Raw genomic sequence first — 13501 nt, 5'->3', positions numbered from 1 at the left:
GCAAATACCAAGTAAATGCTAAACAGAGCTCCATGGGTGGGTCTTAGAGAAGTGTGAAAGAGGGAGAATTATCCTAAACCTTCCTAATGTGCTGGAATCTGCACTGTCTACTCACTCTTAACTTGCAGATCCGAAACCCAAGCAAATTAAGAGAACTATTTCAATTTATTCTTCCAATTTAGGGTTATTTAGGGTCTTAATGCAAGACATCCCTGAATAGTTTGGTAAATTGACTTAGGAATTAAGACATATTTTCAAAAGGTTTACTCAGCATTTAGTTATGTAGATCGAGAGAAAAAAAATATAAGTGGAAGTGGTATGAAGAACATATTGTTTCTTACAGATAAGAAATGTTTTATGAATTCCTATGAAGTGTAGGAAAATGCATAATGAAAAATTATGTCATCAATAATATAAAATAGAAGGAGAGAAACAGAACAAGTTAGGCCTGCAGCACTTTATCTATGTAAAATAGCTCTTCTATAACGTTCTTCTGATAAACAAGAAAAAAAAATTAAAACTTTAAAAATATAAATCTTTATTTATAATATATATATAAATATATAATAAAAAACTATATATATAGTTTTTGCTATACTGTTTAAATAAGGTAGACAGTAATTAGTAAAATATACTGCGTGCAGCACCATGTCTTTAAAAGCAGAATATATGAAATATTTACTTTGATAGTGTTTAAGTCAAGGGTGTAAACGGAAAAAACCCTACAACTTATTGCTCATTCCATTTTAATACTTCTATCAGTAGAAGCACAGTGGGAGATACTAACCTTTACTTATCTCTAGCAATAATACTGTTTACACAGGTGACAACAATTTTTATGCTTGAAGGCACACTTAGTGATACAATTGTCTTAGTGATATGTTTGAACCTGCCTGTAAAAATTGTACTTTGTAGATGTGCAGGAAAAACAGAAAGGAATAGATGAAAAATATGATGTAGTCATCTTCTGCAGCAGAGTTCAGATGTTCTCTCATCGTTATTAGGGAATTCAGTCTTAGCCAGTCCTGCCAGAGTACACCACATTCATCTATGAGATGGGAGGCAGTTCCCTGAGTGTCAAAGCTGCTGTCCTCAGACTGGGATCACTTGAAAAGAAGGACAAAGCCTGATCCAATGTCATCAGCTCAGAAAGGATGAACAGAGCTCTGCCAGCTTGTAAAAGCAGAGGATCAAATTTGAGGGAACCCTAATTATCTGCCGTGGCTTTATTTGTGCAATGGCAAGCTACAATAAAACTAAAATGATGAAACATAGGCAGAAGAAGGAGTAAAAAGCTTTTCAGAGGAGAAAAAAGCTTTTATAGGGTAAAAAAAAAAAAAGTACTAGCCTTCATCACATTTAAAGATTGTTTTAAGAGGACATTTTACTAAAGGACAAATTGTAGTTATTCAGAATAAAACTAAAGGTAGAGGCAGGATCTGGCAGTAAAGACTGGACCTTTCTTGAAGTTAAGAGTCAAGAAGATGTCAATAGTTCAGAACTCTGTAGTTATTCATATATTTCATTTTAAACATCACTTTCTGTCTACAGGAGCACAGAGTGAGGCAGTCTGCACTCTGGATAGGCCTCTAGAGATCAGCAGAAATGGCTGGAAGCTGTAGATTTGTAAAATGTTGTTTGCACCTTTCTTTTGCTTCCTTTATAAGACAAGAGCGATCCCTGTGAGCTTAGGAAGCTGTTTTGTGCACTGCTGCTTTGTGCATTGCTGTGCTCAGGTCAGGGGTTATGACTAACGTTGCTATTGCCCTCTCTACATTGGAGCCCCTCATGGGAGGCAAAAGGCATTTTTAAGTTCAGTGGAGCAACCATTTAAAAAATGTAACATCTTTATAAATAAATAAACCAACTAGATTTAAGGTATTGTCTAATAAAATAGATGAATGGAAAGGTGTCTTGGTATTAGCTGGACTTCTACAAGTTTAGATAAAGGAAGAAAACATTGCTTGGAATTGCGAGGATGCTGTTAAAAATGGTCAGTCTGGCTGCAAACTCCAGATAAGTGCCCAAGGACAAAAAAACTGCATCACAGTTCCAATGCTAGTGTTTAATGTGAAATTATATATTTGGCTGGAAAAGAGCTCTTTCTCTGACACAGAGCATGGAGCTTTTGTTTATGATGTTTATTAGGGCTTACCAGGAAAGGTGGCTAATGTAGGGTGATAAGAGCATTACTAATTTTCTTTGACAAATGGCTCTCAGATATTTTCCATTGTACATTGGTACATTAGACTGCAATTTCTTTCATGAATTTCCTTTCCTTACAGCTATGCAATACTGATTCCATGGCAATTCTAATGCTCACACACAATGAAGTATTATAAAGAGTGCTAAGAAAACAAGATTATAATAAATAAACATAAGGCTAAATATTTTTGCAGTCGTGCTTCTTCAAACAAGCTGTAGCTATATGAAGCCTGGAGTAATTCAAACATGCATACCTATTACTGATATGTTAAAAGAAATTATTGTCTTATCTTACCAGTATAATTTTCAGTTTGCCTTTATTATAAGGTCTACCAGTATTAAAAATACTGCTTTCAGCTAAGTTAAAGCTGAAGGACCTGCTTTTCTGCATAAGAAGTGAGACTAGTGTAGGCTTCTCTGCTTTTACTCTTGCAGCAATTTCCTGACTAGAGCGAAAGACAGACAAGTACTGAGCTAAGATACTTTTATTAGAGAAATTATCCCTTGTCATTTTCAGAAAGGACATTTGAAACTGTTTAGTTGAAAATAGCTATAATAAAATATTAATTTCATGAGCATTTCTAGCTGTGATAACTAGTTAGAAAAATCTCTAAAATATTAAAAACTCTCTGGTTTTAATCAACTAAACCATAAAGACTTGAACTTAGCACAACCAAACCATGGAAGCTCTATAGGCAAAATAGATGAAAACTAAAAACCTTATGTGAGATAACAGTTATTTTTCAACTTTCACCAGAAAATATTATGCAATTGATATTTCTTTTTTTTTTTTTTTTTCACTTGGACAGAGAGCATCTGAACTTGGTCTGAGGGGCTGTGGTGTCTTTCACAGTGATCCCTTTCACCCAGACAGCCTCTTGACAATTTTTTAAAATCTTGAGATCACATAACTGGATATGAAACGCTGTGTCTGTACCATGTTCTCCCTGAAGACAAACAGCTTTCCCACGTAAGTGCTATTTCCAGCTGCCAATTTCATTACTTTGGAAAGAGAGACTGAGAGTAGGGAGTAATATCGTGTACCCCTTGAGCATCCAGCTCCAATCCCCAGAGCACAGCTCTTCATTACTAGGTTTGGTTTAATGGTACAAGCCCTTCAAGGTGAAGGTCTTCATTGTTGTGTTCAGTGCTACAGGATATTTTAAGAAAATCAAGTTCATTCAGCTCCATATGATCATAAATTATTTAAGTCATGTGTAACAGTAGCTGCAGTAACTTAGTCCTGCAGCAAGAAACAATTCATGTGGATGGCATATTGAATTCTTGTGAGAGAGGCATTACTTGTGTTGTAAGGCTGGACAATGAAAATGCTCAATGTTGCTATTTGATATGAAGGAAAAAGCCTTTTCCCCAACTCCAGAGAGCTGAGGCACTGAAATGGTCTCAGGATTTGACAGACCTCCGTCTTTTCTCTTTGAAAGCAAAGACATCTCACCTTTCACTTACCAACCCTGCCACTGTCCCCAGGCAAGAATTTTCTGCTGCTGGCATGGCAGAAAAACTGTTTTGGGCTTGTGCTTCCTGAAAGTAATAACAAGAACAGGTCCAAATCCTTTTTATTCCACAAAAAAAAAAAAAAACATAGTAAAGGAAGTCACCCTGTCACCCAATTCTTTTAGAAGTTTTCTATGCCTTCTGATGTTTACATATTTCTACTGGAGTTTCTCACGCGCTGTTCATGTAAATAATGATTATTTTGCATTCTTCTTTGTGAGAGAAGAGAATTGATGGACTGTTGGTTTTACCAGTGTGGTTGGAGAGGTGGCAATTTTATCCTCCAATCCACTGTCACTTTTGGAATTCTATATATTGCGAGGTCAGAAATAAAAGTTACTTCATTTTGCTCTTTCGATCTTAGTGTGAGTGTGTGAGTTATTCCGTGTCGTAGTGCAACAAGATTCCAAGGATTCAGGATAGCGGAAGGGAGTCTTTGCATTGGAAAATGTGCTGAGATAGAGCAATTCTTGGTAATTAAAGCCACAAAATCTGCCTTCAAGGAACAGAAATGGGAAGTCTGTGAGTCTGAGGATTTATTCCCAACGACTAAGGCCTTTTTTTTTTTTTTTTTTTACAATTCGAGTTGAGTCATCACTTAAGGATTCAGTAACTTTTAGAAATCAATACAGGATCACATATACTCTTGAGCACTTAACTCCTGCATGGTTTTCATGTCCCTTATGACTTCTTTGATTTTTTGGCAGTTCTCTTCAATATCTTTTATTTTGACTGCAAGAGAGATGATTGCTTGAGGTGGAACAAAAAGTTTTCCTGTATTTGTCTTTTCTGCTGTTCTAATAGAAGTATAAAGCTTATCTTCACATGTGACACTTTCTAAGGCTGATATTCTGTATTTTTTTACTTGTAATTCAGGAATGGTACTGGGAATACCAAAATACTGAGTGCAGAGCAGTGAACAGCTACCCAAGAAGCACAGTGTTCATAAAATTATAAAGTTGGCAAGATTTTAATGAGCAAATTCTGGAAAGCTCCAAACATTTACATCACTGTGTCAAGTCCTGATATGTATCCCTACATAAATAGTCATAATGTATGGATGAAGGAGGGTGTGGTGGATTGACCGTGGCTGGACACCAGGTACCCACCACGGACCTCCATGGGCTGCAGGGGCACAGCTGCCTCACCATGGTCTTCACCATGGGTTGAAAGGTGATCTCAGCTCTGGCACCTGGAACACCTCCTGCCCCTCCTTCTGCACTGACCCTGGTGCTGATTATTTTGTAATTACTTTGGTCCAGGGTTTTTCCAGACACTTTCTGTCCCTTTATAGTTGACAGAAACTGATGTCTTGTGAAGGCTGACCTAGAACAGAGTTAAAGAAAAAAGTATATAAAAGGCCTCAATGGATACACCTTGGGCAGCCCAAGAGTCCAGCCAGGGCTACAGCCAAGATGAACCCAAAATGGTCACAAAATGGATGACCGGTCATGGGGTCTCTCACTTTTGTAAGTTCTGGTCCATTTGCATATTGGAGGTAATTGTCCAGTGATAGCTTTGGATTATGAAGTCACATCCTTCTTATTTTTCTCTCTTCAGTCCACATTGTTTATGTTATTGGGCCTGAGATTTGGGTGGTTGTCTTTGGTCCCAAGCTGGAGAAGGAATTTTCTTGTCTAGTTACTCTGTGAAGAGAGCTTACCATACCTTAATATGAAGCTCAGAACTACAAACTAAAGTGGTACTTTTCAGAATCTGAAAAATATAAAATATAAAAGCTAAGGCATAATTGCATCTATGCAGAGATATTTTTCCCCTGCTTAAAAATGTCATCCCAGAGTTGCTATCACTGTCATTGATGGTCTCAGCCTTGACCAGCCTTGTACACCTTGGAGTTTGCTGGCATTGGCCCTGTTGGACACTGGAGGAGCTTCTGGCAATTTCTCCAAGAAGATACTTTGCTAGCCCCCTCTTACTGAACCCTGGACACACAACCCAATACCCACACTTTTAACCTATTTTTTGCTTTAGTACTAAATAGAGCATCAACAAATCAATCAGAACCTGAGCTGCAGCCACAGGGGCATTAATAATAAATATAGACCTCTCATCATTCCAATCAGGCAGCACCTGGAGTGATGTGTGCAGTTCTGGTTCCCAGACATCAAGGAAGGCATGGACAGACTCCCAAGGACTTGAAACAGAGGGTCACAATGATTAGCAGAGGTCTGAAGAATCTGTTCTACAAGGCAAGACTGAAAGAGACAGATATTTTTCTCCCTGCAGAAAAGAATGTTTATGGGCACCTCATCCAAGTGTTCCAGTACTTGAAGGGTGGCTACAAAGAGGATGGAGGCTCTCTCTCTACAAGTAGTCACATGGAGAAGACAAGCTACAAGGAAGGATTTCAACTCAAAATAAGGATTTTTTTTTTTCTTTTGTGAGAACGATCATTCCCTGGAACCTCTCTGGGGATATGGCAGAGTCCCCATAACCAGAGGGTTTCAGTGAGCAATTGGAGAGGGTGCCAGATAATCTCACATAGTCTCTCTTTCCTACAAACAACCAGATGTTCTTTCAAGGTCCCTTCCAACCTGGCTGATTGTATGATATGACAATGATATGTCATTCGTATGGCAATGATTCCATTCTTTTACCATGCACAGTGAAAAAGTACTTATTTTTGTTTGCTTTAAGTTTGCTACCTGCTGATTTCACTTGAACCTCCTTTAGATCTTTCCTGAAGCAATGTTTCATGTTCACATAACTTATGAATAATTCATCACTTTATTGATCTCTGTCTTAATCATCTTTTTCCTATACAGAGAGCTCTAATCAACGTAAGCCATTCCTTACTTTTGATCTCCTCAGTTGCCTTTCCATCTACTTTTTCATCTACTCCATAGAGTTTCCTATATGTTTTTAGTGATAAGGGACCCCAGAACTGTACTCAGATACTCACAGAGTGGGCAAATCATTGAGCTGCATGTGACATAATAATGTTTTATGGTTGGTGTGGTGGTCATGTTTGTTTGATGCCTCTTAACAATTCCTAACATTTGTTTTGCTCTTTTGGCTGGTTCTCAGTATGGAGCTGTTATTTTCATAAAACTGTCAACTACTTCCCTGACATTCTTTTCCCCCGTTGCAATCTGCAATATAGAAACTGAGTTTATTTATAATACTGGGGTTTTTTTCTCCACATGTACTACTTTGCATTAATGAACACAGCATTTCATCTGCCATTTTGTTACATTTTATGCATTTACGCAGTAATATAAGCAGTCAAATTCCTTTCAACCAATCTGTTCTCATAAAACACACATTTTGATAACATATAAAAACCTGTTTGTGTCCTCTACACCCACTACATCCTCTTCTTGGGGGATAAAAGCAAGTTGAGAAGACTGTAGGAAAAAAATCTTGAGAGACAAATATATATATCTAGGTTTTTCCAAAGTTTCTTTTCATAGAAAATCTATTTGCGACTTCCAAACTGGCATAAAGATAACCTGTCAGTCCCCCTTATGACTGTGAAGATGGCACTACTGAAAAGTACAGATTCATTCCATTAGGACCATCCTATATAATATCTGAAAGGTACTTTTGAATAGAATTTTATATATAATCCAAGTATAAGAAACCATATATATATAATTTTAAGACTTTGCATCACCCAGTTTTACAATGTGCATTATGTCATTGACTGTCAGGCCTCCAAAATCTTAGATTGAATAGGCAAATTGCATATCTGTGCTGAGGTTATGCTAATTGCTTATCACCATTAGGAATATCCCAGAGAAAGTGCTAAATTTCGCATTTTCAGAAAAATTCCTCATCTGTGTTGAAATACATAATTCACACTAAGAATTGTGTTTCCTGGATTAATACACCATGGAATTGGATTAACCTAACCCATTCAAGACATTCTTAGAGTTTCCTAAGATGGTAGAATTCCTCTCACATAATTTTAGATAATTCCATTAAAGATGTAGTTTAAAAATCATCATCAAATGTTATTGTAATGAAAGAGATGCACTTTTAAGACATGAATCATCTGGCCTACTTTAGCAGAGGGTGAATCACCCTTACCTTCCTTTAACTATACTGACCCGATCTTCAGAGACCATAAGGACATTAGGTGATCAGCTGGGTTGGAGCACATCCCAGAGTAAAATAAAAGCCAATATTTTGCATCAGGTAGTCTAGGCTGCAAAATATACTGAAGTGAATTCATAAATATTATATTTTCCAATCAAAATAAACAAGAGGCTTAAGAAAGAAAGAAGGAAATGGCCTTGAATGAAGAATGAATTAATTAATGAAGAGGAAAAGTTCTCAAAGAATTAAGCACTCTAAGAATGCCACTCCATTCTGCATTCAGACAGAAATCTGAAATACTGGCAGTCCTGGGCTGGAGTTTAGGATGTATTCAGTTCTTGATAGTTCTTATGTGCTTGTCTTCCCACTCAGAAGGAAAGACATTATTGAAAAAGTGCCAAATATGGTCTCACTGGAGAATAGTAAAAATAATTTATACAAAGATCAAATAATATTGAGGGAATAACAAAGACAAAATCACTATTGGAATAAAATTTCATGTGATAGGCTTGGTAAATTACAGGAGTAATTTATCCCTTTATTTCTGTTGCGTAGATTCTGCAAATTTGATTTTGTGTTACAGTTTTGCCTCTGGATTTTCTGTTTGACTGATTTTGGTTTTAGCCTGGCTTCTGGAAGTATAAGGACTATTTGTATTGACAGTTTGTCTGTTCTTTCTTCCTATATTTTTCACATAAATATAATTGAATGCAATGAATATGTCAGTGAAGTTCCTAAAATCTCTCTGAAATCATAGCAAGAAAAGAGACCTTCAGTGCTTAAAAGCTTGCAGTAAGATTGCAATTCTTATTAAATATGAGAAAATTGATACAGAAAAGCAAGTAAAAAAAGGGTCATAAGACCTCTTCTTGTGTAACCACTAATATGTATTTATTTATTTCATTACTTTGTTTAATATATTGCTTTTATGTTTGGTGTAATTGATATTAAATGTCTATGGATGTTCTGTATCCAAACTAAAATATTTTTTTAAAAAAGATAATGCTTGATGTCATGAGCATTTTTAATCTTGTAAAAAAACTCCTGGTTTCTCTATGAAACATCAGCAGTCTGAGATAACAGTTAGAATGCTGAGAATGATGAGTTGACAACAATTTCCCAATTTCTTGGGAAATTAATTATGCACACATGTACACACAGCCTACAAATCTCCTGCCCATTCTATAAGACCAATACATATGTTACTGTAAATGTTCAAAAGCTAAAAGTAGTACACTACAAATCACAACTGGAGAAAAATTAGAGCAATGAGACTTCCACAAGTTCCTCCATAGTAAATTTGCTACATGGCTTGTTTTAGGGTCTTTTATTGCATATATTGTTTAATTGCTTTCAAAAATCAAAGGGACAGATTAAATTTGTCTGGATTTGCAAAAATCTCTTCTAACTCTTCAGATGGGCTTCAGTGTCTCTTGTCAGATTAAAGGTTCTTAAAGCTTGAAAACTGAGTGACTCTGTCACTGTGAAGATTTACCACAGTCACTAACACCAGTCTTGGTCTGATAAAAATTCAGACAGGCAAGGACACTGAAATATAACCTCTTAAATTTTAGTCACTATAAAAAGGTTTAAATTTTTTATTTTCTCTTTTTGTTAATATAACACAGCAAAGCTGATCCAGAAATATGGAAGAGGCCTCTTGAATTCTGATATATTTTTTTAGTAGGGTGACAAGAAGTTCTTTCCCAGAAAGAACATCTTCACATCCTCAATGCCTTGGGAAACCTTCAGGACTACATCAGTGTTCAGTGTCATCTGTGCAACTCAAAGTATCTGAACCTGTCCAAATTGCATCTCCATTCTCTAAAGAATAGAAATTTGGATGGACTAAGATGCAGAAGCAGAATTGTAAGATTTTATGAAATTAACTTAATGCTAACTTTCCACTGCAAGTGTTTTGTAGCGTATCTGCAGGCTTAACAAGGTCCTAAGATCCCATCACATCGTCACTGTAAGATTGCATTTCACTAAAATCTTCAGTGAAAGGATTATAAAAATGGAAATTTCATGTGCCTGTGTTTCTTCTTCTGTCCAGCTGAGGACAGCAACCAGATCTATAATCTGTAGTTCAGTAGAAGTTGATGAAGTTACTCTGTGAACTTCATGGAAGATGGAGAAACTTTTACCAGGCGAAGATCTGACCTTATGTCAGATGACATGATGAAAGTAACAGGGAAATTGGAGGCAGTTGAGTCTGACACAAGCCCTGTTACCACAGAAGGTTTGTGTGTCATGTGGGATCTCCATGAAGCCAGCCCCATCAGGTGTTTTAGTATTTGACTTTGTGCCAGCCCAGGCTTACATCGTGCTTGCTTAGCCTTAAGCTTGCTTTCTTCTCTATTGTTTTTCAAGATTCCTGCTGAAGCACCTGCAGGATTGATTTCTTATTTTGTATTTGAAATGAAAAAATCAAGGCAAGAACAAAATCAAATAGGTCATGGCAGCTGATAGGCAAAATCACAGTCTGTATAGAAATGACTGGCAGGATATTTCTGGTGTTGTCACATCACCAAACGTCTCATAAAGCTCTCAGACTTTCACAGTGAGCAGCACCATCTGATGCCAGATAGATTCTTGGGACTGCTCTTCCTTTTTCTGGTGTAATTCAGAGGCAAGTTAGGCATTGCTCAAAAGATGCCAATTTGCTCTATAATTAATTGCCTTTCTCCAGCCAGCTTCAATTCACGGCAGACAAGGGCCTCGTTCTTAACATTGTTGCACATTTTATCCTCTCCAATTGTTTAGTAAATCCTTTATTCTGTCATAAGTTTTTCATTTCCCCCCTGACATTTCACCCAATATATTATGGGCATCATCTGAGGATTTAAATCCAAAAGCTATGCTGTGGTTCCAAACCTTCAAATCGACATTGAAAGATGTAGTTCAGCTGTTCTTCTATAAATATGCAGCAATTATAAAGAAATAAGGGTCAATATAAACTCCCAGAGAGCTCTGCATTAACCTGCACTCACTATATTTAACTAGAGACATGAAAGCTACTTAGTCTCAAGGAAGCATTTAAGTATTACAAATTCATGAATTTACAAATTCATGAATTATTCATGAAACAGAAACCTCTCTGGAATTTGAGCAATTTTTATTTGAACATATTCCCCATATTTATGTACAGGCATCTTAACAGCATTTTTCAATTTCAGTTTTGGGTTTTGAATATACAACAGGAGGCTCTCCTTTTTTAAGCATCTGGTGCATTTGCATTACAAGTACAGTTTGTGCCAAGGGTTGTGAGCTTGTTGTCACCACAGCCTAAAATTCAACTCACAACAGCATCCAGTTTCCCTCTGTCCTTCCCGCTCTGCTGAAGAAGGTGGCATTTGGGATACAGAGGAATCCCAGGGGTGTGTTGGCATGGGATTCAGGCAGGTGACACAGGCATCATTTGGGAAGGATTACGTGGCTTATTGTCAGTTTGTCTTTCCTCTGTTTTATTCCAGAAAACACTTCTGTTACAATTTCTATCTACAAGATTGACTGAAGCAAATTAGACAGCTCAGAAATTGCTGGTGTGACTGACAAAGTAGCAGGCTTAATTAGCACACACTTAGATATTTGCAAATGAAAAATTATTCACTTTTAACCTACTTAAAATATATTGTGATTCAACACTCTCAGAAAAGGAAGATATATTCTGTGACTGCAGTTCTTTTGTCAGTAGAATTTGGAAACATAAATGACCCTGAGATTAGCTCAGTTGGTTAGAGGATTGTGCTAATAACACCAAGGTTGTAGAGTCAGTGCCTTTATGGGCTATTTAAGAGTTGGACTCAATGATCCTTATGCCAACTCAGAATATTTTGTGAATCTGTGAAAACCTGACCCTTGTTAAATGATGAAAATATTTCTGGTTTTGGCCTTCTGCACAAAAATCTCTGAGTCAGATTTGGAATGCTTTGGGGTCAAGATTTCCTCTGCTGAAACAACTTCATGCAGCTGCAATTTCATACAGAGGCAAGGTGAAAACTGCATTTTCCAGCTCAGTGACACAACCACAAAACCTGGACAGAAACAGGTGACCCACGATGAAGTTCTAGATTCTAGAAACCAGTCGTATTCAGGATCAACACACACTGATTGGTGCTGGCACCCAATCACCCTTCCTTGCTGATTTTCTGTAAAAATGCTCTTTCTGGAGAACATATGATCTCTTCTTCTATTGAAGGAAGTGACCTGAAAGGAAAGTAAGAGGAGACAGAGATCTCCCATCCTGTGTTGTAAATAATTATGGTCTCAACCTCATGAAATCAGACAACTTTATCGGCTCTGATTTCCTACCGTCTCTCCTCATCCCTGGTCATGTAATAATGCTTCTTCCCAAATGTAATTTGGAGCTTCAGCCATTAAAATGCAACACTGTCCATAACAATTTGAACATATCAGTCATATAGCCCAGATTTGTATGTTTGCTCTGTCAGGCCAAAGACAGACTGACTCTGTTTGATTTGTGATAATTATCATGAGTCTGGAAAGCTACCATCATTGTCAATACAGGGCCACCACATGGAGAGGTATCAGCTGGACTTCCCATGGCATCCTGCTGTAGGACCCCCAGCTTAATACTTGCCTGAGTCCTGAAGAGTCTGCATCTCTTCTCTTCAGCTTGATATCATTTCATGGAGATTGTTTTCCATTATTTCTTCTTCATAGGATGGTTTCACCACTGATTTTCTTTCTGTTCAACTTCACTGCATTCTTTTCTTCAGGGCTGATATTTCCATCTAGTATTTTCACTGCTGAGTTTCTGAACTATGTTTCTTTCCTAAGAGAGAAAGAAGCTGGGACAGGAAGATCAGTCCAGGCAATACTGGTTTGGTACATTTCACACCTACAATCTTTATTATTTTATGAACAGTATGACACCTCAGACTCTGCTAATCAGATGGAACATGACTGCCCAAAGCTGCAAGGACACTCAAGGCTACAAATGAGTTGTGCTCACCAAGCAAAGAAACTGCCTCTTCAATGCCAGGGCCAGTAGCACTAGGACATTTTTAATAAAAGGTGAAGTCCTAGGTCGTAAAATCCAGTCTTAACATTATTTCCAGCACAAAGGTCTGCTTACAAGTCTTGCCTGTTGTTTCTGGTCCCTTTTTCATTCTCCATAACAAAGTGAAGTGGAGGATATGGAGAATGTCCTTTGTGTCTAGAGAAAAATTGAAATGATACAACCTGACTGGCTGTAGCAAAGGACTTCTTGTATAGTAACATAAAGACTCAAGAGAAAAAGATGGTGTTTGTGTCTGGTTTCACATTCTAATTCTAACTTGAGGCTTAGTAGGAGTCTTAGTGAATACTTGCTGTAAAATGTGAACAACCTTTGCATTAATTCTGAGACAACTCTCTCCCTTGTGTCTTTTCATCCTCATGACGAATGGACTGGTAAAATTTCCCAGTTTTCTCTTGCATTATATGTTTCAGCTAGCATGTGATGTATTTCTGTTCCACTAGGACAGCCTGAGCATTTGACAGCTTCCTAAACTGTGAAGGATGACCAAGGTTTTTCATCATTCCTTTTGTAGTCCCTCAGTCCACCCTGGCAAGACACTGGAAGAAAAAGTGATGTTCTTTTGGTGAGTCTTTTGATACATACAACAAAATTTGAGGAGACATACCCAAAATAAAAAGCTAGTGCTTCTGGAACATAGGAGCAAAGTCTTCTTGACAGGACAGAATGATAAAA

Source organism: Taeniopygia guttata, chromosome 2, assembly GCF_048771995.1.
Source record: "Taeniopygia guttata chromosome 2, bTaeGut7.mat, whole genome shotgun sequence".
In the NCBI taxonomy this organism is placed as follows: Eukaryota; Metazoa; Chordata; class Aves; order Passeriformes; family Estrildidae; genus Taeniopygia; species Taeniopygia guttata.
Note: the sequence above shows the minus strand (reverse complement) of the source record.